Below are 23,057 nucleotides of genomic sequence, written 5' to 3'. Positions count from 1 at the left end.
ATTGATACAGTAAGGTTTAATGCAACAAAAGATATTGAAACAAAAGATTCACAATTTTAGTTAAAATTGTGAGAAATAAGTCCAGCAACAAAAATGATTTAACTTCGTACAATTCTTTGGTCCTTAAAAAACTGGGTTTATACAAAACCTGCCCGCAACCTTTTAGGAAGTGATGATTCATTACTCTATAAAAAACAATTACATCCATATAAACAAATGTTAAAACATAATGTATATTTTATACAACTCATTCAATAAAATTCTAATAATAAACAACGACATTTGTTGATATAATATAACTAATGAAAAACTTACGTTCTATAAGTTTTCAAAAACTTCTTTGAACACGACGTTTGTTGTAGAATTCAATGGATGGTTATCTTTGTCATGGATTAATATCTTAAGCCCTTTTTTGCTTTTGACCCTTGATATTGCAACATATAGTTGACCATGACTAAATACACTTCTAGGCAAATACAATCCAACATAATCCAATGACTGACCTTGAGATTTGTTAATTGTCATAGCATAACATATAGTTATGGGAAATTGCCTTCTAGTCATTTTGAATGGCCACGGAGATTGTGTTGGAGTCATATCCATTCTTGGAATATAGATAACCCCTCCAATATTCTTTCCAGATATAATCTTTGCCTCGATAACGTGGTTTGTCAATCTTGTAACTATAAGCCTTGTTCCATTGCAGAGACCTTCAGGTTGATCAATGTTTCGAAGCAACATAATAGGGGTCCCAATCTTCAATTTAATCTTGTGGTTAGGTAGACCGGAAGTTGTAAGTGTATTCAAAAATTCCGGGGTCAAAACATCAAAAACTTCATTTCCTTCACCGTCAAAAGTGTCTACAGAATCTGAACTTAAATATTCCTTTTCTTCACCTTTGGGAAAATTTTTGAAATTTTATTATTATAAATCTATGTTAGTACATACAAATATATGAATGTATCTATAAATATGTTTACAATGGATAACGCATACCTGGTATGAATCCCAAAACGTATTGATTTATGATGTCAACCGTTTCAATTGTTCCTGCCAATATAGCTCTTGATTGCAAAAATTCTGGATTCTTGTAATTGTTAAGAAAATTCGGATATGTTTCACTAATAATGGCTTCTAGTGGATCATCATAGTTAGAAATTAAGAAATCATTTGGAATAGGAATATCCGTGTAACCATCGTTAGGTTCTTCCAATTTCTCATCGCCAACTTTTAATATCCAATTAGAAAACAATTCTAATTCAGATGTACTTGAAGTATTGCCGGCTTGTTGGAGTCGCATGTTCTTTGTAAGCTTCAGCACAACACAATGATCTCAGATGTATGATGAATTTAGTGTAGAATGTATTATATCTGAACGGTTGCCTCTTGGTACAACTGGTAATATTTGCCGAAAATCTCCACCAAATACAATTACTTTCCCTCCGAATAATTTGTCAGAACAATTGGAACGCCCCATTATGTCTTTAAGGGTTTTATCAAACGCTTCAAAACAAAATCTGTGTGTCATTGGAGCTTCATCCCAAATTATCAACTTTGTCATTTTTAGTAGCTTTGCACGATCACTACCTTTTTTATAAATCCTTAATTCAGTTGAATGTAAGATTCAAACATTGCTCCAACATTTCTGAACTACCTGCAATTTTAACATATGTATTAGACTTTGAAAAAAAATTGTAAAAAAATGTGTTTCTATGTGTTTTCTATAATTAGTTTTGAAGGATTTCATAATAAATTTTTATGTAATTGTTTTTTTAATTTCTAACACCATTAGGCATGCTGAAACCAAACATGACATGCAATAATCTATTTATAATTTAGTCGTATACACATATTTCATAAGATGACAACGTATTTTGTTATCAATCTAAAATACTTATTAACATTTGAAGATATGATACTCATATAAATTTTGTAGTTGAAAGAACACACAAAACACAATGTTCAACATAACAACATAGGATTTTGAATAATTTCACACACATGAATTAAATACTCATTATCATCCTTTAAATCCTTTAAACCATACATGAAATATAAATGTCAATTGTAATCCCACAAAATAAACACTTCAAAAAAGTAAGAACACATCCTACAACCAAAACATATCATGTTCTTAACAACTTCATACTTAAACTCATTCTGGTGCTAAAAAGTTCATAAAATATATTTCAATATCAAATTTCCGAAAATTCTAATTAAGAAGATGGTTCTATCTTTACTTTCTTGGATGGTTTGGTGCCTGATAATTGCGTAGCGCCAGACGCTTCAAAATCAACTTCTTCACCCTTGTCAGCAATTACAACATCCTTAGCCAGAGTCATTAGAATGATTGATTCTGGATCATTTTCACCAGATGCAGATAATGTTTGCTTGCAATATAAAAAATTAATTGTCAGATATAAAATGAATTATAATAATACAATATTTATCATAGAAAATTATTATGTTAACAAATGAAGATACTTACTGCGGAAGTTTCCAAATTTTCTTTGTTAGGGACCAACTTTGCATATTCAGTTTTAGACTGATTCTGCACATTGAAACATCGAATATTTATTATACTTGTTAAATATTTAAATAATACATGAATTAAGTGAATATTATACGTCTTCTACTATGTAGTCATTTTCAATCTCTTTAACAAAGACTTCATCATCACAAAGCTTCCAAACAGACGCTTGGGAAAACGTTGGTTGCACCTTAACTCTAAAAGCCATTTTCTTATTCAACAGCATTTCAAGCTCATCAGGATAAACCATTGGATCATCTTCTCCATTCTAATGGAAAAATAAAATATCAACCATGAGTGATAATCTGAACTTTACAACTCGATAAACTATTAACATTTTAACTTATATATAACAATGTACCTCCACCATAGAGTTATGCATAAATTCAGCAGTCATTCCAAGTATAGCAGCACATTCGGAATCCCAGAATACAAATCGATATTTTGATTCACCATTGCTAACATATATCTCAATCTTGTACCTATAGTATTTTAAACGAAGAAAATAATATGATTAATAACAAATCCATTACCAAATTTATTTGCAATTCATCTAGATTATATGTACCTTGGTATAGGCTGTTCGACTTTTTGCCCACATGAACATTCATAAGCTTTTTCAGGATTAGGTGCCTTCGAAGAACACCTTGTGCAGCCATAATAAAACCATCCATACTTTGAGACAGCAAATTTCAATGTGGTTGCTACAGTAACACATAAAGTTTCCTAAAAGCAAATCAAAAATGATATTAATTTCAAAAAGCAAACAATATAATTGTAATAGTAAAGATAAATTCGGCTCTATAGTATTCAACTTACATGTTTGATTTTGCAGAACTGACTTAAGGACATACATTTCGCATTATGAACAAACCTTTCTACTGGCGAATACTGAGAACCACCAGACCAATTAGAAAGAGATTTTGCAGATTGAGTAGGCTTCTCCTTCTGTTCATTAGTAGGCAACCTATAGAAATAAGATTGTTTTTGAAATTAAAAATTAAGTATAATAATCTGAATATAAATAAATAAATAAAATCCATACTTAGACATAAAATCTTGAATTTCAGGGATGTCTTCATTTATCAACAATTTGGAACCACTCCATGCATTTGACACTGTAAATTGTATAATTAATATAAATATTATTGAACGTATAATGAAAAATACAAATCAGCTATGTATTTATAAAGTCTGATAGTGTAATACCTTGGCCATCTTTTACCATTGCATGAGTGAGCAGAATTACAATAGCTCCATTATTTTTAGGATCATTGTAGTAAGCCAAAAATTTTGATCCATAGATTTCCCATAAATTGCAATTTATGCAATTACCCCTATTTTGCAATATAAATAAACAATATTATATGATGGGATTCAGTGATGCAAAATATATAAATTTATCAAACACATAAGTTATGAAAACAATGCGCATTACTTCAAATCTTTCAGCACAACAGAAACAACAACTTTCTTCCCCGGAGTGTTGGATTGGATATGGTTTATCTCACTAACAGCACCAATAATATCTACATTAAAGTAAGGTTCATTATTGAATGTGTTTGCAAATATATAAGTTATATAAGTTATAATAGAATTTAAATTACCTTCCAGTCTATCGGTTTTGCATTTGCCTTGAAGTATCTCACCAAAATCTTTAAAGAAATATCCTTTAGGTGGAATACACTACGCCAAATAAGGGAAAAGAGGGCGCTTATTTTGGCCTATAACAGCGCTTTTAAGCGCCCTCTAATCTGGCGCTGGCATAGGTAAAGACAGCGCTTTGTTCTCCTGGAGAAAGCGCTGTCTAAAGTGGCCACATTATAGTGCGCTTTAAGAAAAAAGCGCCCTCTGGAGTGGTCCATAAAGGGACACCTTAGAGGGCGCTTTCTGGAAAAAGCGCCCTCTAAAGTTGTCAGTGTAAAGTGTTTAGAGGGCGCTTTCTGGAAAAAGCGCCCTCTAAAGTTGTCAATGTAAAGTGTTTAGAGGGCGCTTTCAGGAAGAAGCGCCCTCTAAAGTTGTCATTGTAAAGTGTTTAGAGGGCGCTTTCAGGAAAAAGCGTCCTCTAAAGTTGTCAATGTAAAGTGTTTAGAGGGCGCTTTCAGGAAAAAGCGCCCTCTAAAGTTGTCAATGTAAAGTGTTTAGAGGGCGCTTTCTGGACAAAGCGCCCTCTAAAGTGTTAGTTATTTTAAAAAAATTGTTTGAAAAACAGTGGATATTTAATTGGTAACCTGTTCGCATGCTGCAAAAGTGTAAAATTCATATTGATTTCATCCTTTAATCCAATGTTATACACCATTAATCCATTGATATATACAACATGAATCCATTTATATACAACATTAATCCTCCATATATACAACATTAATATATGATTCTTTGATCAACAATATACAACAACATATTCTCAAAGTACTACAATTAAGAGAATAAAACATAGCAACCAACACCCAGTGACCACTGTATCCAAAAGCTGTCTAGTAGTTCTAACCAATACTAAACAAAAACGCCCATCCACCCATGGTGGCAAACATGTTCTGTATATCCAAAAGCTGTCTAGTAGTTCTATCGCACATCCATACAAAATAAGGCTCAACCAAAACAACAGATGGCAGCATAAGTAGTCCCCTGCAAAAAGAACACGTCCAAATGCAAATAACACAGAACTGTCAAAACGCGATTGAGCAACAAATAGTAAACAATGGCATAAAGTTAAATGACATAGCTAATATTACCTGAATTCCTGCATGGCTGTTAAGGTAAAAATCAAATTTCCTAGGGTGACAAATGCTGGTGTCTACCACGGTTCCTTTGACAATTTAGAACAACAAAATCAGCAAAAAGTGATAAATTCAAATGATAATATATACCAGCTGCGTTGAGAAATATATTGAAAAAACCTGGCATAATATTTCCACTTCTATCGGTCTCTTTGGGGTTGACAGGAAAGAGACGGGTGTGATGTCTCTTTTGGACCACTACAAAAGTAACTTTAGGTAGATACCCATCCTCTATTGAGACACAAGCCTGATGAAAAAAAATTAAAAATTAAACGCAGAGAATTTAGTGGTGTATTTTATGAACGACAAAGTAACAAGAAATCAACTTTGAGAAGTCCTAAATTCTGCCTACAATACAGGGCTGCAAAGTTGATGCAACAAAAAACATATAACAATATATGGTAAGTACCTGTATCTCCGACCATATTTTTTCTTTGCCAACCTTCAAGTCCGGACTTCTCCAATTATCACATGTAATCGGAATATGTTGTCGAACAAGGAAACCAATGTAACTTGCCAACATTGAACCCTTATCTTTTGAAGATAGAATTGATATATGTTTAGATGGACATGTTCCATTGTCGTAGAGGGATACTTTCAAATATCCAGCATCATCATCTACGCGAATGAGGCTTGACGACAATAGAGCATCTCCATCTAAACAAATATCCAGCATCATCATTTTACCTGTAAAAAAGAAAACAATTAAAATCAGATGACAAATGTAAAAACAATTAAAATCATAAAAGTCATTTTACCTGTAATAAAGAAAACAATTAAATCATTTGACCTGTACCTTTTTCACTAAGTTCTCTTTCTTTTCTTGGTTGGAATATGTTCTACATGTCTCTTAACAACACGGACGGTTGGATTGATCCAAATACCCTCATTATGATCATTTCTAATATATGAATCATTTGATATAATATTCTCATCTTGATCATTTCTGGTAAACGATTCAATCTCAACATCAATATCACCTTGATCTCCAGTGTTTTCATCAATTACTTTGTTGGAAAAAAGAACTATAGACCATTTTGTACTTTTCGGATCATTGACATAGAACACTTGTCTAGCTTGAGAGGCTAGAATAAAAGACTCATCTTTGTATCCCACCCTATTAAGATCCACTTGCAAAAATCCTGACTTATCCATTCGAATGCCGTTATTATTTTCAACCCACTTGCAACCAAATATAGGAATCTGAAACTTCTCATAATCAAACACCCAAATGCGCTCGATAACACCAAAATACGACATATTTGCAAATTTGGGGTTTAAGTCCTTCACACTTGATATGTGCATTGCTTCAGCTACCACGGTGACACCACTATTCTGCATAGTACTTTTATCATCTTGTTCTTTGGTATAAAATGTGTATCCATTAATCGCGTATGCGCTATAAGAAAAAACATGGAAACTTGGACCATATGCTAAGCATCTCAACCTTTCTGTTATTGAAGCGGGATCTGAATAATACTTTGAATAAATATGATCCTTAAACCAAGGTATAAAACATCGATTGTGCTCTCGTACTATCCAATTTTCATTTCTATTGGGATTTAAACCTCGGAGAACATCCTTGTGAATTTCAACATACGGCTCAACCTCATTCTCATTGTGCAGAACATACAAATGCACTTGATCCCGTTCGACCCTTGATACTGCCACGATTTTATTTCCAATTAGATTTTTTCCTTCTTTCTTTTCGACAAGCTGAGACTTGGGGAGTCCGATTGACTGAACATTAGACAAATATTCAGTACAAAACTCAATCGCTTCTTCAACAATGTATCTTTCAACCATACAACCTTCTGGTCGACTTCGGTTCTTCACGTACCCTTTTAATATTTTCATATAACGTTCAACAGGGTACATCCATCTCATATAAGCTGGTCCACACAATTGTGTCTCTTTCACAAGATGAACAACTAGATGTACCATTATGTCAAAAAATGATGGAGGAAAAAACATTTCAAGCTCACACAAAGTAATAACGATTTCTTTTTGCAACATTGGTAAGATCGCAGGATTGATCACCTTACTGCAAATTGACTTGAAGAAAGAACACAACTTAGTTATAGAGCTTCTTACTTTTTCTGGAAGAATAGAACGTATACCTATTGGGAGAAAATGTTCCATTATAACATGGCAATCATGGGTCTTTAAACTCTTTAACTTGAGGTCTTTCATAGACACAAGTCTTCTAATATCTGAAGAGTACCCTTCTGGAACTTTAACTTCACGTAGAAACTTACACAATGTTTTTTTCTCCTTTCTAGATAGAGTATAAGCAGCAGGCGGTAGATATGTTCGTTTTCCTTTCTTCAAGGGTCCTAATTCAGTTCTTATTCCCATCGCTATCAAGTCCTTTCTTGCCTTAAGGTCATCCTTAGACTTTCCTTGTATATTGAGTAACGTGCCAATAACACTTTCAAATACATTTTTTTCAATATGCATAACATCAAGAAAATGTCTCACATACAAGGACTTCCAATACGACAATTCAAAAAAAACTGACCTCTTCTTCCACCCACTTTTGACAAGTGTGTGGGCAAAAGGCTTGCCAAACTGAGTATCCAAATCTTTCACCTTTTCAAAAATTTGATCACCCGTCAATATAGGTGGAGCTCTGCCTTGTTCTGTCTCTCCATTGAAAGCCTTTCTCCATCCACGGTAGTGATGATTTGAATTTAAGAATCTCCGATGACCGAGAAAGACATTCTTCTGACCAAACTCCAAGCGCTTCCAATCTGTTTTATCTTCACAAACAGGACACGCACATTGACCTTTTATGCTATACCCTGATAGATTTCCGTATGCTGGAAAATCATTAATTGTGCCAAACAACATCGCCCTCAAGTTGAAACTTTCTTTCCTATATCCATCATAAACCTCCACACCGGTCTCCCACAAAATCTTTAAATCTTCGATTAAGGGCTTCAAGTACACGTCTATGTCATTCCCTGGTTGTTTAGGTCCAGAAATCAACATAGACAACATCATGTACTTACGCTTCATACATAGCCATGGAGGTAGGTTATAAATCATAATAATCACAGGCCATGTACTGTGTGAGATACTCTGGATACCGTGTGGGTTCATTCCATCAGTAGATAATGCCAAGCGAAGGTTTCTTGATTCTTCTCCAAATTCAGGATAATCATTATCAATTTTCAACCACTGTGGTGAATCTGCCGGATGTCGATACTTTCCATCTATAATTCTTTCATCTGCATGCCAGGTCAAGTGTCTTGAATCGGTTTCACTACGAAACATGCGTCTAAATCTCGGAATAACAGGAAAATACCACAAGACCTTTGCTGGAGACAACTTGTTCTTATATCGCGAGACACCGCATTTAGGACACTCATTTAACGATGCATACTCATTTCGAAACAAAACGCAATCGTTTGGACATGCATGTATCTTATCATAGCTCATGCCAATAGAGCACAACGTCTTTTTGGTCTCATATGTTCGATTGGGAAGAACATTATCCTCAGGAAGCATATCTTTCAAAAGGGCTAATAACTCTGTGAAACTTTTATCCGACCACCCATTGCCCGCCTTTAAGTTGTACAACTTTAATACCGCAGACAATCTTGTGAATTTAGTGCAACCATCATACAAAGGTTTCTCTGCATCACTTACCAACCTCTCAAACATTTCGGGACAATCCTTAAGATCTCCTTCAAGTGCTTCTGCAATCTCTTCAACTCGATCACAATCGTATGTATCTGCGCCACTATAGTTTGAGGCATAGGTCGTACTATCCCCCGGTTCAACATTCTCGTTACTTTTCTCACCATGCAAATTCCAACATGTATAACTTCGATCAATTCCATGCCTCATTAGATGCGATGTCAACTGAACTGCGTCAACCCGTTTCCCATAACAACAACCCAAGCAAGGACATATCATTCTACTGGGGTCTTCGGCGTGCGCAACGGCAAACTTAACGAATTCTGATACCCCATTCTCGTACTCTCTCGACAATCGATTGGAAGACATCCATGTATTATCCATTACTAATTAGAATAAATAAAAAACAATTTCAGAAGAGTTCAAACACATTCGGACCTAGGTTTCTAATGATACTGGTGTTGACACAAAATCAAATGTTCATAGGTCGTATAACCCATTGCATCCGCAATCATGGTCACTAAAAACCAACCGTCAATTTCCTAGTGCATCCGCTATCATGGTCGAAACAAACGTAGAAGGAGGAAACGCGCAGTAATAAGGTAAAACAGAAATTGGGCAAAGCTAAAACAAAGCAATAACATAAAACAGTAATTGGGAAAAGCGTGTACCTTTGATTGGTAGAAGGAGGAAACGCGCATGTAGATCTAACAGAGGTGGAAGGAAAACGCCTCAGAACCCTAACGTGAAAAAGAACGCTAATAACAGATAGTGAAATAACAAAACGCGCAGTATGTTATAATTTTAATGTTTACTAAAGGGGACATTAGAGGGCGCTTGTGGAAAAAAAGCGCCCTCTAAAGGGGGCCTAAGAGGGCGCTTATGAAAGCGCTCTCTAAGGCTTTCCAGAAGCGCTTTATAAACTGGAAATGTACATGGACTTAGAGAGCGCTTTTTCAAAAGCGCCCTCTAAGGGTAACCTTAGAGGGCGCTTTCACAAAAGCGCCCTCTATTGTTGTCCCTCCATTTTTTTTTTGGCTTCACTTTAGAGGGCGCTTTGTTACAAAAGCGCCCTCTAAAGGGGGCCTAAGAGGGCGCTTCTAATAGCGCTCTCTAAGGCTTTCCAAAAGCGCTTTATAAACTGGAAATGCACATGGACTTATAGAGCGCTTTTTTAAAAGCGCCCTCTAAGGGTAACCTTAGAGGGCGCTTTCTAAAAAGCGCCCTGTATTGTTGTCCCTCTATCTCCTCCTTATTTTTTCGCTTCACCTTAGAGGGCGCTTTATGACAAAAGCGCCCTCTAAAGTGCGCTGTCTATTCCAGTTGTTCGCTCCTTATTTTTTCTCTTCACTTTAGAGTGCGTTTTTGTAATAAAGCGCCCTCTAAGGGGCGCTGTCTATTCCAGTTTTTGGCGTAGTGATATTTTGAAGTTCGGTTGCCTTCATTGTGGTACCACCAAGAAACACAATTTTTTTTGAATGATCACATACCTTCCACTGAAAATCATTGTTATAGACACTGCCATTGTTTATAATGCAGGTCATATTTTCCTTAATGACCTCTTTCCATTTCAGTAAATGGTCATGACGAATAAGGACCTGAATCCGATCACCCTAACAAAATAAAAATAATCTTCTTTTTATATGTTATACAAAAAAGAATTTTGTTGTAATTATTAACTATCATACAAAAATGTATACTTAAAAAAAGAAAAGCAATTTACCAAGGAATCCATAACAATCATCTCCAAATGTTCAATACCCTTATTATTCACAACACTCCAAACATCCATTATTCGAACAGCAAGACGCCAAGTTTCTTTTGAGTCATTGATGTATTTCACAGAATCAACCTTTCTACTCATTTTCACTGAAAAAAAATTCAAAAATTAATGTAACTGCAAATTTAGATGACTATAAAATTACAAACCTAATAACCTGGAAAAAAAAAAGTATATAAAGAAACACACGCTCCTACAATTTAAGTGGTTCACATTTATCATTAAAAAATTCAATTTGTCATTTAAAGAAAATCAAACAACGATAATATTTGGCAAAAAAAATACAATAATAATTAATTTGATTTCAGGATATTGATTTCATTTTGGAATGATAAGATTGCAACAACAATAAAATAACGGTAATATTTATTATTAAAAAAATTAATTTTGTCATTTAAAGAAAATCAAGCAACGATAATATTTGGCAAAAAAACTACAATAATAATTAATTTGATTTCAGGATATTGATTTCGTTTTGGAATGATAAGATTGCAACAATAATAAAATAACGGTAATATTTTTTAGTAGTATAAATAGGTAAGAAAAAATATTGTCAATGTAAGAAAAAAACAGTATTAAGAAAAAATATTGTGAATGTACATAATGAATTTATAAAAATTGCAATTACATAATGATTTTTTTAAAAAAATATATATATGAATCCAAACAGAATATTGTATTATTCAAATTTGGTTTCTATCTTTATTATTCAAATTTGGTTTCTATTATTATATTATTCAAATTTGGTTTCTATCTTTATTATTCAAATTTGGTTTCTATCTTTATTATTCAAATTTGGTTTCCAAACAGAATAAAAAAAAATATATTATTCAAATTTGGTTTCTATCTTTATTGAAAAGTATGATAGATATAGGTTTGATGTGATATTAAAGTAGAGCATTAATTATGGTTACTTTTGGGAAAGTTTGCTTCAAATATAAGCAAAAAATATTGAAGTGAAAGGTGTGGATATACTGATTTTTTAGGGTTGAAACACGTGTATTGGAAGTTGCATATCTGTATCCATTACATTTAAAATGGTATAATATTGTCAGTGGTTTTGGAATAGTGGTTTTGGAATATTTTGAGTTATTAAGTGGGTAAATGGGATTAATAATGATGATAATAAATATTAATAAATAACAATATTAATAATAATAATAATAATATCAATTTATTCAATTAAATAAAACCCTAATTTTCATCAAACCGTTTCATATTACTTCTCCCTCTTTTCATATTCTCGGTTTGACATCTCAGAGAGACCACTTAAAAAATCAGTATATTTATTATTAAAAAAATTCATTTTGTCATTTAAAGAAAATCAAATAACGATAATATTTGGCAAAAAAACTACAATAATAATTAATTTGATTTCAGAATATTGATTTCATTTTGGAATGATAAGATTGCAACAACAATAAAATAACGGTAATATTTATTATTAAAAAAATTTATTTTGTCATTTAAAGAAAATCAAGCAACGATAATATTTGGCAAAAAAACTACAATAATAACTAATTTGATTTCAGGATATTGATTTCATTTTGGAACGATAAGATTGCAACAACAATAAATAGGTAATTTATTTTATCACATTTTGATATATTTGAATCAATTTTTTAATTATATTTTATATAATATATAGTTGAATCAATTTTTATGTTGTCGAGGCAAATTTATTAAATTGTAAAATGGTAGAGTTAGTTAGAGTATTAAATAGAGTTTAGTACGAAATTACTTATAAGAACATGAAATTAGTTGTATTATGGATTGTAATTAGGGTAATTAAGTAATTATGGTGGTAATTAACTTTTATATGATTTCAGGATATTGATTTCATTTTGGAATGATAAGATTGCAACAACAATAAATAGGTAATTTATTTTATCACATTTTGATATATTTGAATCAATTTTTTAATTATATTTTATATAATATATAGTTGAATCAATTTTTATGTTGTCGAGACAAATTTATTAAATTGTAAAATGGTAGAGTTAGTTAGAGTATCAAATAGAGTTTAGTACGAAATTACTTATAGGAACATGAAATTAGCTGTATTGTGGATTGTAATTAGGGTAATTAAGTAATTATGGTGATAATTAACTTTTATTAAAAGTAGATGTTTCAACGTGTGAATTCTAATTTTTATTAAGATGGAACTCAATGACATGCATCACGTGCTGTTTTCTCTGATGATTTGTACAAATTAAGCATCGTCATGTCCGGTTATGAGCACAAGGACTGGAACTTCACACCTACAAGAATACAATTGTTGTGCTACTATAAGCAACTGTCGAAAGTATATATCACCACTAGGAAAGAGCGCTACATGTATACCTCGGAGATTAAGTTGTTTTGCACCTTATATAGATAATAACTGAATACATTTTGATATTTATTGGGTGGTTAGTAAAAATTGATAATAGCATCATTGATTACATACTGTGTGTATAATATTAACATAGTATTGACTTGTAGGTCATTGTTTTCTTATGAAGGGAACTATTTAAACATATACATATTGTGCCGTGGTAGATAAACAAAACAGGGAGTAGTGACTTTACGTTTTCTTTTAATATATGGGTTATCATGGGTTATTTATCAAAAAGGACTAGAAGTCTTACTTGGAACTTTCTAACATTTTTGTAAGACATTCACAACATGATGATCTGCATAATATTATTTTGATGGCCGTGGAGATCAAACAGGTGAAGGGTGTATGATATCAAGAACAAGGCGTAATCTCACTCTTTCTTTATCATACAAAAAATGAAAAAGAAATTCTTTACGATGAAATCCGCCATGGTCGAATGAAAGAGCTTATTAAAGCTTCACAATAATAATCCTTGAATGGAATTCACGGTTGAAAGTGATCACAGTCTATGATACAAATACAATAGGTAAAGATAAAAGTGTTTTCATAAGGTAAAACAAAAAAATATGTGGTCATGGATAGCTCGATAAATGAAAAAAAAGAGGAAGATTGTCGGAAGAAGAAAATAATATGGCGCACGAATTAAACTAGTCATAGGTTGAAGAAAACAAGTCAATTTGATAGGACAAAATCGATTCATCTAATACGAGAAAAGATCTATAGCATAAAGCAAGACAACATCTTGACATTATTACTAATCGATTGAGTTCTCTTAATTTGTATACCATGGACAAAGGTCGGACGAGACTTACCCTCCAATAAAAGAAGAGACCGAGAACGACGAACACCTCCACAAGGGGCAAAATCGGATGCGGTCAGATAACGTTTAATAAAACATCTGTCTTAATTGAAGTCTAAGCAACTTGAAGTCTTTGGTATAATCGGCCGCGGTCGGGTAACGTTTAATAAAACCTTTGGCCTAACAGAAGTCCGAGCAACTTGAAGTCTCTGGCATAATCGGCTACGGTCGGGTAACGTTTAATAAAACCTTTAGCCTAATTGAAGTCAAAGCAACTTGAAGTCTATGGCCTAATCGACTGCGGTCGGGTAACATTTAATAAAACCTCTGGTCTAACTGAAGTCCACGTTACATGAAGCCTCTAGCATAATCGGATGTGGCCTGGTCATGCAAAATAAAAGTCTCTGACCTCCATTTAACGTCAACCCCCATGGGACTCTAAACGTCGGATAGGTTAGTAAAACTCATATCCTTTTAAAAATACCAAATCAACATAATTATGATCAGGTCAAAATAATGTACTTAGGACCTTCAAGGACACGTTATGATACATGTGTCTAATCGGAGTCATCGCAGTACAATTAAAGCAAATACCTGATCCGTTAAGAATTATTATTATTCTACATATATCTCGGCTAGGGTGTGTGAACCCGAATTCAATGATCTGGGGCCAACCAGATCTAATTTAAATCAGAATACTGTGAAGGAAGCCGGTAATAGAGCCTTGATTACCACAATCTCAAAGTTTACATGGGGCACTATAAATTTAAGAGTAAGACGAACATTGTTGTGTTTAAAACAGAGTTTCAATAGGTCGAGAATCCACTGGGCTCTCCGACTTCTCATGTTTAGAACTTATCGAGTTCTACGACGACACTAGGTCAAGAATCTACTAGGAATCTCTGACTTCTTTATTAAAGACGTAGTGTTTTTCGACATCATTAAAGTCGTAGATCTTCCCGAGATATCCTTGGGGCTTACCTTTCTCCTCAGCAAGACAAAATACACCATTGTTATAAATCCAAGGACCTCAATATGATCCAAACATATTGTGGGTGAGAGAAAATATAGCAAAAATATATGCCCCATGTTATAAAAGATGTGTCACACCCGTTCACGTCATTGTGCCAGTTTAGAAAGTGTGTTGAAAAGTATATCTTCGGCAAATATTTTTATATCGTATCCACAGAGATTGGTTGATATTACCGCCGTTCTATAATCCGAATGTTATAAGTTTAGAAAGTGACAGGGTTGTTTTGTTTGGAAAAATATCTTGTGAGTAAATGTTAACAAAAACTATGAAATGGTTTTAGTCAAAAATAAAAGCTTGGCAAGATTGGAGTTCACTATTTCAAATGTTTATGATTCCTTATAATAAATATATAGATTCAAGATTATTGATGATGTTCAAGTATCCTCTCAAAGTCATTTATGTCTAAATGATATCGTGATAATCACTATATTGATCCTTAGACGATCTCTCCACCTAACTATCAATATAGCAATCTTTAATGTTTAATATCAAAGAAGAGTAATGAATAAATCTATCTCTACAACTTATTCACTACTTGAAAGTCTGTTTTATGTCTAAACTCAAGTAATCTCTCTCGACAACTACTCAAATCTGGTTTTCAACTTAGAGCAAAAACAGTATTCAATACATCAACAATCTTTATCATATATATAAATCAAAGTGAATACATAAACATATGAGAATAGCTACTACCTCCAATCTTGACAAAAGGGAGTTTAGTTCCTCATCACCATTGTTACAAAGCAGAATATTCAAGAAGAAAAACTCTGTTTTTCTCTCTTACAAAAGCTCTCAAGAACAATGTTTTAATGATAATGAATAATATGTTTCAATGCCCTAGGTTAATGTATTTTGTCTCTAACAAAAAAGGTTGACATTTCCCTAATTGGACATTGTCATCTAAAGCAGAAAAGCAATTCCCAGGCAGACATCAAAATGGCAATTAACTTTTCCTGCACAACAACACTTTTGACCCTCAGTCAGCTTGCTGGATTCGCAGCCTTCGCGGCGCGAAGGAAGTTCGCGGCGCGAACTGTTGCTTCTCCAGCTTCCTTGTTTGGCAAGCTTCCTCCAAAATGTAGTGTTGCAATCCAAGGTCTTTCTTATCCACAATTCTACACAACTAACAAAAAATGTGAAATAACTATTCAAAACAAAAATAAATTAAACCTAATTGCATTTATACAAAATAGTGAGGATAAAAGTGTGTAATTATATCAAAACTTGGTAAAAGGGACCAATAAAATGGTATAAAAAGTAGTACTAATTGGTCCCTAACAACTCTCCCCAACTTAGCATTTTGTTTGTCCCTAAACAAAAGTTTCCACCCTTACAACCAAAGTCATGATACAAAAGATTTAAACAAGAATTTATCAAGGACATTCAAATGGTTCAAAAGTGTTTGGCCTCTTCTCAATTCACCTATCTCAATTCTAGACAAAACATGAATAAGGGAGATGGTAAGGTGCAAAAATCATTCCAAGGAATTCAAAGCCAAATATGTCAAAATTGAATCAAACTTACACACACATCATAATAATGATGAATAACATGAAGGGTTCTTTCACTCATCCAAGCAATTAAATCAACAACAACTCAAATCATGCGGTTATCACAACAAATACCAAATCATGTGAAAGATGAGAATCAAGAGGTCTTTCAAAGGTTGTAATGTGGCTTAGGTTACAAGAAAGGATATGATTAAGAGAATTCAACAAAGTTGCCTATCCTAGGGAGCATTCCCAAACATTCAACTCTACACAATTTCCCTTTCTTTGATCCCTATTTTTTTTTTCTTTTTCTTATTACATCCACACAACCATGAGCATTTTCTTTGATTTTTTTTTTCTTTACTTTTTTCTTTGCTCTATGGCTTCAAGGGTATTTTCTTTTTCTTGTTTCTTTTCAAATTTTCACCCTTTCATAACAATTCACTTTTCCAAGTTTCTAATCAACTTTTCACTTTACTCTCCCCAACTTTAGATTCCAAAACCAAATTTGTTCAATAATGCTCCCTACTTAAACATAAGCAAAAGGCAGAATTTTCAACAACTCGATTTAAGGTTTCAATTGACACGAAAGAAATTAGGATTCATTTATTCCACAATTTTCAATTGATTTTACAATGATCAATCAAATGAATCCTAAAATAAGCTCAAAGGGGTTTAACTAAGGATTATTCCTCACAAGGTTAGTTGATTCAAACTTTTTGGTCAAGTGGTTTTTCTCACAAACAATGCCTCTATCATTTTCAAAATTTCACACAAAAATAGATTGATGCATGATTTAGCATGATAAGAATGAGTTAAAATAATGCTCGGTTTCCCGCTTTTTAGTGTACAATGGAAAGTTTCCTCACAATTGGTTAAGTCCTATTTTGATTCAAAGCTGACATATACTTCAATGAATTTATGAAATGGAATTTGCACACACCATCAAACTACTCATGTTAAGTCTAGAAAGCGATAAAGTGTACCTTGAAATGCTGACACTAATTCTTATCATCACCACTTGAAGTGTCCTATGCTCCTTTCTTTGCGATCATTTCTCAGTTGCTTAAAGCTTGACTTAAGAATAAGAACAATTAAACAAAAATGTTGGTAAACCAAAATTTGATTAAAACACACTTAAATCTCAAAAAGTATTCATGCAATTATCAAGACAAACTCTAAAGTTCAACAAACTCCTCAATCTTCCTTCAACTCATCGCCATGGGTTACACCACCTCCTGCACCCCCCAAAATTTTGGCCTGCCCTCAGGCCACTTATCATAATTAACAAAATCCTCCTAGGAAGGGAATGGAGAGGAGAAGTTTTGAAATTTAGAGGTTTGGAAGTGGAGCAACGAGATTGTTGAAAGAATCTCTTAAGTTTGTGAAAATAGGAATGAAACGAAAATGATATAAAACAAAAGTTTTTTTTTTTTTCAGTTCGCGGGGCGAACTGAAGGAAATTTCAAAAAAAAATTAGTTCTGCCATTCACTGTTCGCGGGGCGAACTTTGTTCGCGGCGCGAACTGAAGCTGTGAATTCAGTTCGCGGGGCGAACTGTGTTCGCGAGGCGAACGGTAAAAAACAGAACCCAATTTTTTTCAAAATTTAACACAGCAGAAACTCACACAGCAGGAAAAAAATGAAAATGTAGACTTACAACGTTGGGTTGCCTCCCAACAAGCGCTTTGTTTAACGTCGTTTAGAGCTCGACGGTCCACTGATTAACCCGGTTTAAATAGAGACACGACACCCACATCACGATTTACGTCGCCACTATGGTAGACTTTGAGTCTTTTACCATTAACAGTCCAGCTTTCTTGTGACTTTAGATCCTCGATCACAATGACTCCATAATTGTGCACCTCTTTGACAACGAACGGTCCTGACCATTTTGACTTCAACTTACCAGGGAATAACTTCAACCTTGATTTGAAAAGCAATACCATTTGTCCGACATGAAACTCCTTGTTACGACCCTTTCCATCATGGAATTTCTCTTCAATTGCATCATTTCGGAGAGAATCATGCTTGTCATTTGGATGCTTCATAGCTTCAAAAAGATTAAAGGTCACCTCTTCGTCTTGCACTCTCACCTTCATCAGTCCATCATCTACGTCAATCATCATCCGGGTTGTTTTCATAAAAGGTCTTCCAAGAATTAGGGGCACATCACGGTCCTCATCCATCTCTACTATTACAAAATCCACCGGAAACAAAAATTTGTCCACTTTCACAAGTATGTCTTGAGCGATTCCGTATGGTGAGGTGGTAGACTTGTCGGCTAGTTGTAGAGTCATTCTCGTCGATTTAATCTCAACATTCCCCAATCTTTTTACAATGGAGAGGGGGATTAAATTTATACTAGAGCCCAAGTCAATCAAACCATTTCCAACGTATGTGCTTCCAATGGTTACCGGTAGAACAACCCGGCCCGGATCAGACTCCTTCCTTGGGAGAGTCTTTTGGATGATGGCGCTACACCGTGCATCAAGCAATATGGTCTCATCTTCCACGTGTCGCCTTTTCTTGGTAAGAATGTCCTTCATGAATTTAGCATACCGCGGCATTTGTTCTAATGCATCAGCAAATGGAATGTTGATTTGGAGTTGCTTGAAGATGTCCATGAACCGTGCATAATGCCTAGCATTATCCTTCTTTGATGGTGCGTGCGGATATGGTAAATGTTGAACTGGACTGACCTTCACTTCTTTCTCTCCTTTCTTCTTCTTCCTTGGTTCGATTTCCTTATTCATTTCCGCTTCACACTGCTGCTCTTCCATCAATTGCTGGTTCTGCTGTTTTCGCGGCGCAAAGGGAGATCGCTGTAACACCCTTCTAAAATACCCCAAATATTTAATTAAAATATAACAACACATCAATCAGAGTAATATGCAATCAAGGGTGTCACACAATATTTCACAATAAATATTTAGTCATGCTCATTATTTAACTCAAAACATAGAGTATTGCACAATACGCAGCGGATAGAGATCAAATCGATCATTCAAACATGTAACATATTACATGTAAATTATTCAACAAAGTAAAAACATCCCATCCCGATGTTACATCTATCAGAGCATGACCCACTAAGGAGACTACACTAGACTCCAAGCATTAGCTTCTACTCAACTCATTGCTCGTTACCTGAAAAATAGTTGTAAGGGTGAGTTCCTCAATCGATATAATAAGCATTATAAATTATCATGTCATGTTAAGTAATTTAGCACATTTCATCACCCAAATCAGATTACACATTCAGCAACGGCAATATCAACCCAATCATACTCAACAGACACACAACACACAACACACGTATAATACTGGAATACCTCCATTCATATTATACGCCAAACATACATTATGCAATGAGACTCCACACATGCGGTACCGACTATTCGTGAACATATAGTTCACCTCACCGATCAAACCCAGATACGGCTACCAAGTCCACTAGTCCCACTCAATTGAGACCTAGTGACTCACTCACTAATTCCTCACCACGGGAATTAGCTACCACCGACTCACTAATTCCTCACCACGGGAATTAGCTACCACCAACTCACTAACTCCTCACCACGGGAATTAGCTACCACCAAGGACTACAATATGCATGCTAAATCACCTAGCAATGCAAAATCATCAACAATGATCCACAATGGACTTATGCTCACACTCTAAGCCATAAAACAGTCCATTCACCAACACATGCATAAGATATACACTCATAGCATTATGCATACCATCATACATCATCAACACATTCATCAAAACATCATATCATGTCAATTAATCAATCACAGTATTAGCACACTCTACTAATACCTACACTGCTCAAAACAGCGGGAATTTATCCCTATTACATCATATGCCAACATAGGCCAACCCTCAAATAGGCACACAACATTTAAAACACCAATTTTCCACTCTGCAACAGTGTTAACCGGTTAACGCCCTGGGTTAACCGGTTAACGCAGCACAAACACACTTTCTGGCAAAACGCAACAGTGTTAATCGGTTAACGCCCTGGGTTAACCGGTTAACGCAGCACAAACAGCAATATCTCAGCAATCATAACAGTGTTAACCGGTTAACACCCTGGGTTAACCGGTTAACGCAGACAAAACAGCAATTTTTCACAAATCACAACAGTGTTAACCGGTTAACACCCTGGGTTAACCGGTTAACGCAAGACAGAAAGTTGTTCCTGCGCTAACACAAAGCAGAATGCAGAATTCTCCGCATTTTCCGCCGTTGGAGGACTTCCGGACCTCCGATTTCAATTCCGTAAAAAGCTACGTTTTCGGAAAATCACAACTAATCCAAACACAGATTCAATTACAGCCTAATCACAGTTTATCCAACATAATTTTCCAGCATTCATAATCCCAATTAGGGTCAATTCCATGGTTTATCACTACCCATTACATGCTAACACATAATACCCATTAAACGACGATAAACCCCCTTACCTGAGTTAATCTGGCGAATCTTTAAGCTCCAAGCTTTTCTCCTCTCCAATCTTCTTCCTCTTGCTCTGCCTCTTTGCCCTTTCTCCACTTTCTCAGTCGCTTCTCTGTTTCACGTGAAAACTTTCTTTTCCAAATGAGACTCTTTTTCCTTATTTCACACTTATATATTTTCCAATTTATATTATTATCCCAATAATAATAATTCAATAATTCCCAAAAATAATAATAATAATAATTCCAATTATTTAATTAAATTAATAAATATATTATTAACTCAATTTAAATAATTATTTTATTATTATCGGGGTGTTACAACTCTCCCCCACTAAAAGAGTTTTCGTCCTCGAAAACATACCTCAAGCGAATAACTCCGGATAAGACTCTTTCATCTGACTCTCCAGTTCCCATGTCACATTGCCACCTGCTGGTCCTCCCCAAGCTACCTTCACCAAGGCAATCTCTTTACCCCGCAACTGCTTCAACTCTCGATCCTCGATCCTCATAGGTGATGTTTCAACAGTCAGGTTATCTCTCACCTGTACATCATCTACTTGGACTACATGCGACGGATCATGAATGTACCTCCTCAACTGAGACACATGAAAAACCTCATGCAAATTCGCAAGCGACGGCGGTAAAGCGATACGATAGGCTACCTCCCCTATCCTCTCCAAAATCTGATAAGGACCAATAAATCGAGGTGTCAACTTCTTCGACTTTAAAGCTCGACCAACACCAGTTATCGGAGTAACACGAAGAAACACATGATCTCCCTCTTGAAACTCAAGTGACTTCTTCCTCTTGTCGTGATAACTCTTCTGACGACTCTGAGCAATTCTCATCTTCTCCTGAATCATCTTAATCTTTTCCGTAGTTTGTTGAACAATCTCCGGTCCAACCACAGCACTCTCACCGGACTCATACCAACATAAAGGTGTCTGACATCTCCTACCATACAAAGCTTCAAACGGTGCCATACCAATGCTCGAATGAAAACTATTGTTGTAGGTAACTCAATCAAAGGTAAATAACAATCCCAAGCACCTCCTTTTTCCAAAACACAAGCCCTCAAAAGATCCTCTAATGACTGAATCATCCTCTCAGTTTGACCATCAGTCTGCGGATGATATGCAGAACTCAATCTCAGCTTGGTTCCAAAAGCCCTCAGCAAGCCTTCCCAGAACTTCGATGTAAATCTAGGATCTTGTCCGAAACAATACTAGACGGAATACCATGCAAACTTACAATCTTCTCAATATACAACTCAGCCAATCTCTCTAACGGATAATCCATTCTGATCGGAGTGAAATGAGCCGACTTCGTCAATCTATCCACAATCACCCAAATAGCTTCAAAATTCTTACTTGTCCTCGGTAAACCAGAAACAAAATCCATACTGATACTATCCCACTTCCACTCTGGAATATCCAACGGTTGCATTAGCCCAGACGGCTTCTGATGCTCAATCTTCGACTTCTGACAAGTCAAACAAGAATAAACAAAACTCGCAATTTCTCTTTTCATTCCCGGCCACCAAAATAACTTCTTCAAATCATGATACATCTTCGTAGCTCCAGGATGAATACTCAGACCACTACGATGTCCTTCCTCCAGAATACTCTTCTTAAGTTCGGTAACATCCGGAATACACACCCGATTACCAAATTTCAAAATACCATTCTCATCAACTCTGAATTCACCACCTTGACCTTGATTCACTAAAGTCAACTTATCAACCAAAAGCACATCGGATTTCTGACCCTCTCTAATCTCGTCCAGAATACCACTCGTTAACTTCAACATTCCCAATTTAACACTATTGTGAGTACTCTCACACACCAAACTCAAGTCTCTAAACTGCTCAATCAAATCCAATTCCTTAACCATTAACATAGACATGTGTAACGATTTCCGACTCAATGCATCAGCTACTACATTTGCTTTACCCGGATGGTAATTCAAACCAAAATCATAATCCTTCAGAAATTCTAACCATCTCCTCTGTCTCATATTCAGCTCTTTCTGATTGAACAAATACTTTAAACTTTTATGGTCACTGAAAACTTCAAATCTTGACCCGTACAAATAATGTCTCCATAACTTCAGAACAAATACCACAGCTGCCAACTCTAAATCGTGCGTCGG

At 34.9% G+C, this 23,057-nt stretch overlaps 1 pseudogene; it reads right to left on the bottom strand.

Annotated features, from left to right (window-relative positions):
- Positions 1-318: 318 nt before the first annotated feature.
- The window catches only part of LOC127078878 (uncharacterized), a 37,693-nt pseudogene continuing 14,954 nt past the window's right edge, over positions 319-23,057 (bottom strand).

The sequence above is a fragment of the Lathyrus oleraceus genome, chromosome 5, assembly GCF_024323335.1.
Source record: "Lathyrus oleraceus cultivar Zhongwan6 chromosome 5, CAAS_Psat_ZW6_1.0, whole genome shotgun sequence".
NCBI lineage: Eukaryota > Viridiplantae > Streptophyta > Magnoliopsida > Fabales > Fabaceae > Lathyrus > Lathyrus oleraceus.
This window is presented reverse-complemented; position numbering and strand designations above follow the sequence as displayed.